We start from the raw sequence: 5,584 nt of genomic DNA, 5'->3' as shown, positions 1-5,584 counted from the left end.
TTTTTTTTTTTTTTTGAGACAGAGTCTCACTTTGTTCCTCTTGGTAGAATGCTGTGGTGTCACAGCTTACAGCAATCTCCAACTCTTAGGTTTAAGTGATTCTCTTGCCTCAGCCTCCCAAGTACCTGGGACTACAGGTGCCTGCCACAATGCCTGGCTTTTTGTTGTTGTTGTTGTTGCAGTTGTCATTGCTGTTTCAGCTGGCTGGGGCTGGGTTCAAACCCGCCACTCTTGGCATATGGGGCCAGCACCTTACCCACTGAGCCACAGGCGCCACCTGTTAATGGCTTTTTTAAAACTAAATTATTTTTAGTTCATAAGCAGCTGGAACAAGAGTGATATCCCATCTCTACTAAAACTATAAAAACTAGCTGGGTGCTGTGGCAGGCACCTCTAGTCCCAGCTACACGGGAAGTTGAGGCAGAAAGATCATGTCGTGAGCCCAGAAGTTTGAGGTGGGATGTCACCACTGCACTCTACACAGTGTGACAGAGCAAAACTCTGTCTCTAAATAAATATATACATACATAACATACATTCTTTTCAATAAGACTTGCAAAATTATGACATTGCTCCTCCATTCAGGCAACATGTAGTTTAGTTCATTAAACTACTGCCTGTAAGGTGAGTTCGCAAGTTTAAAATTTTACTCATTTAAGTTTATTCTAGATAGGCTTTATTAAAATGTTTTTCACGATGATCATAAAAATCTCCTCGTTCCCTTTTCTAACAATTTAAAACTAACTTTAAGTTCACAAAATAATGTAAACTGTTAGCTTTTTGCCTTTTCCATAAAGACATAAACCAAGACAAAGATATTTGTACTTGTACTCTCTGTTCAGTTTGGGGTGTCACAGGCTGAGAAAGCTGGCAGAGAGGCTACATTTTATTCCCTTAGATGTGGCTCTCACATACTGCACCAAAACACTCCCAGAATTAAATATTCACCTGCTTGAGATTGACTATCAAATGTCACATATGTAATGTAATGGTAGATTTCCTAACTCTCTTCTCATGAAAACAGTCTATTTTATTTTGTACCAGTCCTTCAAGTGGGAGAGCCATGATTCTTCCAAGAGCCATTTAAAGTGCCTGGGAAAAAATTATAAAATATAGTGCCTGAGAGAGGGTTTTCCCGAAGAACAGGGCACCTCTGAGGCTCCACAGGAGAGGTGAGAATACTTCCTAGTCAGAAGGCCCAAGGCCAGGGAATCCCACGTGAGGAGGACACACCCCTCTCCCTAAGGGATCCATGCGCTCTGACCTGGGTGGACAAGCTGATCCATACCCAGGGTGACGAAGCTGGTGAGTGATGTGAGGTCAAGAGCCTTGCTCTGCTGATGCTAAGCCCCTTAACTTTGTAAGTCAATAACCAGCACTTTCTGGGAATTCAGTTCTGGGCATCTGCTTTAGACCTTCTCCCATTTCTGTTAATCATTGAGCTCTCTTTTTCCAAATTTGAGAATGAGTCATAGCTTTAACTCTAGGGAGGCCTGATAAAGGTTCGGCATCAATGGCCTGCCCTGTGATTTCCAGGTCAAAGGAAAAGAAAAAAAGAGGAGAAAACGATAACTGCCCGCTTAAGAGAGGCCCATGAAGAGTGTTACATTGAAAAATAATGTTGACCTCAAAATGACCTTCAGGACAACAGTGCTCCACTCAAGGACAAACTGAGCCCAGGCTAAGATCTAATATCTTGAAAGTGACATGCGGCTTCTTTTATCTACCACATATTGAGTTTTGCTGATGTTTTATGTAAATGGCTAATCTTGACTGGGACATCTGCCCGCTCCCCTCTCTGTGTGCTTGCTTTCTCATGCTAACCTGAACACACGTGTACAAAGCAACTAGTTCACTGAAGTTTAAAAGTGAACATGTGTGAATGATTCTTTAAGAGGAAAAGTCAAATATAAATCCTCAAAGATTCTTTTAAAGCCCTGGCTTAGTGATTACATCAGCCAGTACTTACTGTTGATATAACGGCCATGATTTCTTGGCTTGGAACTATTTATTTTGCGATAGTCATTGTAGGCATCTAATTGCTAGTATTCTTTGGATAGCTTTAAGGCAAAATGGTGAGTTTTCTTTTTGGTGAGATCAGGTACCAACAAGGAAATCTGAACTTAGGGAAGAGAAAGTCACATTTCAAAGACTCAATGATCATAATAATTTTCCTTATTATCCTAGCAGATAAAATTTTCAGAGCTCAAATGAGAGTAGGCTATGTTAAATTTGGTCAACACGTGTTTTCTATGGTCAGATATGTTGTTTGATTTAATTAGTGAATTTTTAAAAAACGCACAAAGTTAAAGTTCAGGTGCTGAGGAAGCCCCACTGTCGCAGGTAAATCCTATACAAATGAAATTTACCTGATGAGACAGATCTGATGAATGATAAACTTTTAAATAAGGGTCAGAAAAACAGAAACACAAACGGCGCTCAGTAGACGACGTGGCAGACCGAGAGTCTAATTTTAGTTCAGGTTCAGGACGTAACATTTACATTCTCATAGCAATCTGTAACTGAGAACACATCCGCATGCACAAGCCTTAGTTTTATTTAATCCTCACAATAAAGTCCTGAGACTGGTTATTACCATTTCATTCTATAAATGCAGATGATGGAGGCTCTGGGAGTTTAAGAGCACTCAGTAGAGATTCCTTCATTCAAATAATTATTGGTCGAGTGCCCACAAGTGCCAGGGACAGCTACTAAATGCCCAAAATGTGAACTCACAACTAAATCTATTGCCAAAAAACATGGTTTCAGTATCTCTCTCAACACAGAAAGGCAGGCAGCAGCTTCCTGTCTATTAGGGTTGCCACACTGGTTGAAATCCTTTGCCTTCCCAGAACTGTGCCAAGCTGCCTTTGACAATCTGACAGCTAGGAAGCAATCACTCTCTTTAACCCCCAAAGTCCCAGTCATGGGTGATTGTGAGAGAGAGCTGAGAGGCGTCTGTCCTCTCCCCATTCTGGGTGCTGGCTTTCTCAAGCCTCTGTCTCACCTTTTCACTTCGAGTAACTCCTTTCTGAAAAGCAATCTGAAACCAAAGCAGATTCTCTTAAAAAAGAAAAAAAGAAAGAAAAAGGTAAGCCTGATTAAGAGAAAGAAAGCAAAATATTCATGTTTTTTAAAAAAGAAATTTAACTATAGATACAGGAGATTATGGAAATTGTTGAGAAAATACATGCAACTTTGTGGAAATAAAATTGAAAATCTAGAGGAAAATGGTAATTTTTTCCCAAAAATAGAACTTACCAAAATTATCTCTGAGAAAAAAATGAAAACTTAAACAGATGAGTAGTTGTAGAAGATAACTAAAGATAGACCTTTAAGAAAAGCTACAGATATATCTAGTCTTAAAAAACTGACTATTCATGTTACTTGATATACTCTAGCTTATAGAAAATACATTAATCTCCATTTTATGCAGCTAGCAACAACTTATTAATAAAACCCAATGGGTTGTACAAATAAGAAATTCATGAATCTATTCGCTTTTAAACATAGATACAGAATTTTAAATAAAATATTATCAGTCTAATCCAGCAGTAAATGAACTCAGATAAACAATCTGTCTTTACCCTAAATATGCAAGGATAGTTTAATGTTAAGCAGTTTTTCAAGATAATTTATTACACCAACAAATTGATTATGAAAATGGACATTATTATGACTATAGTAATAGTATACAAAATAGGACTTACAAAAATTCATTTTCTATTTCTAACTTTAGAAATCTCCAAATAAAATAGAAGTAGAATTAAAATATGTAGAGACGATTTGCCACAAACAAAATTAAGAGCCAGCATCAAACTAAACAGTAAAATGCTAAAATCATTTCTATTAAAGTCAGGAACAAGGCAGAAAGCCTACATCCACATTATGATTAACATCATCTTAGAGCTAATATACTAAACAAGAATGAAATAGGCTCGGTACCCATAGCTTAGTGATTAGGGTGCCAGCCACATACACCAGGGCCAGCGGGGTTGAACCTGGCCCTGGAGTGCTAAACAAAAATGACAACAATAAGAAAAAAATAGCCAGACGTTGTGGTGGGCACCTGTAGTCCCAGCTACTTGGGAGGCTCAGGCAAGAGAATCACTTAAGCCCAAGAGTTTGAATTTCCAGTGAGCTATGATGCCATGGCACTCTACTGTGGGTGACATAGTGAGACTCTGTCTCAAAAATAAATAAAAAATTAATTAATTAGTTAAATAATTCATACACATACTGGACAATGATAAATAAAATTATTGTTCTTTTTAGGATGAGATTACACACAGAAACCCCAAAAGAATAGTTTAATAAATTAATGGGATTTGAAGTAATACACAAAACTATTTAGTTTCTCTTTTTTTTCTGAGACAAGTTCTCACTTTGCTGCCCAGGCTAGAATGCAGTGGCACAATTATAGCTCACTGCAACCTCAAACTCCTGCCTTCAATTGATCCTATCACCTTGGTCTCCCATTGTGCTAGGAGTATGCATACGAACCACTATGTCCAGCCTAGTTTCTCATTATCCCAGCAACAACGGTAATAAAACAGAATTGAATAACATATTACTACGCAATAGCAATAGAAGTATCATTCATAATAGCAACAATTATGACATAATATACATGAAGAAAAATATAAAATTGTGCTAAATAAAATAAATCAGGACTTGGACAAATTAAGTGATATACTCTGATGTTGAATGAAGAGCTTTAACATCATAAAATAGTACCCTTCCAAAATTAACATGCAAATTTAATTCAATTCAAATGTACATAATTTGAAGCTGAGTAACATTTAAAGGTCAATGGAAAGCTTCTGAGAATAGCCAAGAAGTCTGAAGAAAATCTTGATAGGGGACTAGAGTTATCTGGTAGATATTAAAGCTACTAGAATGCCACCATAAGGAAAATAAAAATAGCAGAAACAGACAATAAAATAGTGGAACCAACAATAGAGAGTCAAAGAAAATCAAGTATACATGGGAGCCTGATAAATAACAGCGAAAGTAGGTTTTAATACATGATGCAAATATAGTGAAATATTCATGTAGGAAAAAACCTGAAGTTCATTCTCCACCTCACTAGTTATATAGAAACATTTCCTTGAAGACAGGGTTTCACTCTGTCACTGGAGTAGAGTGCAGTGGCATGATCAGACCTTAGTGCAACCTCAGACTCCTGGGCTCAAGCCATCCTCCTGCCTCAGCCTCCTGAGTAGTTGGGATCAGAGGTGCACACCACCATTCCCTGGCTAATTCTTCTATTTTTTGTGGGGATGAGGCTCTCCCTTTCCCCAGGCTGCCCTCCAACTCCTGGCCTCAAGTAATCCTCCCACCTCAGTCACCCAAAGTGCTAGGATTACAGGTGTGAGCCACCTCACCTGGCTTGGACTTAAATTTAAAAGAAAAAGAAGTTAAATACTTTGCATAATCATGGGACAGAGGAAGTCTTTATAAGCAAATCAGGAAAATTTAGGAGTCATTGGGTAAACTAATAAACATGGATTTCATGTAACAATTTAAAAGGCTTTTAGAGCAAAATATATTATAGAAATAATAGGCTCGGCGCCTGTGGCTC

The sequence above is a fragment of the Otolemur garnettii genome, unplaced genomic scaffold (genome assembly GCF_000181295.1).
Source record: "Otolemur garnettii isolate 467f Iridium unplaced genomic scaffold, OtoGar3 scaffold00005, whole genome shotgun sequence".
Lineage (NCBI taxonomy): Eukaryota > Metazoa > Chordata > Mammalia > Primates > Galagidae > Otolemur > Otolemur garnettii.
The sequence above is the reverse complement of the archived record's forward strand: the minus strand, read 5'-3'. Positions refer to the sequence as shown.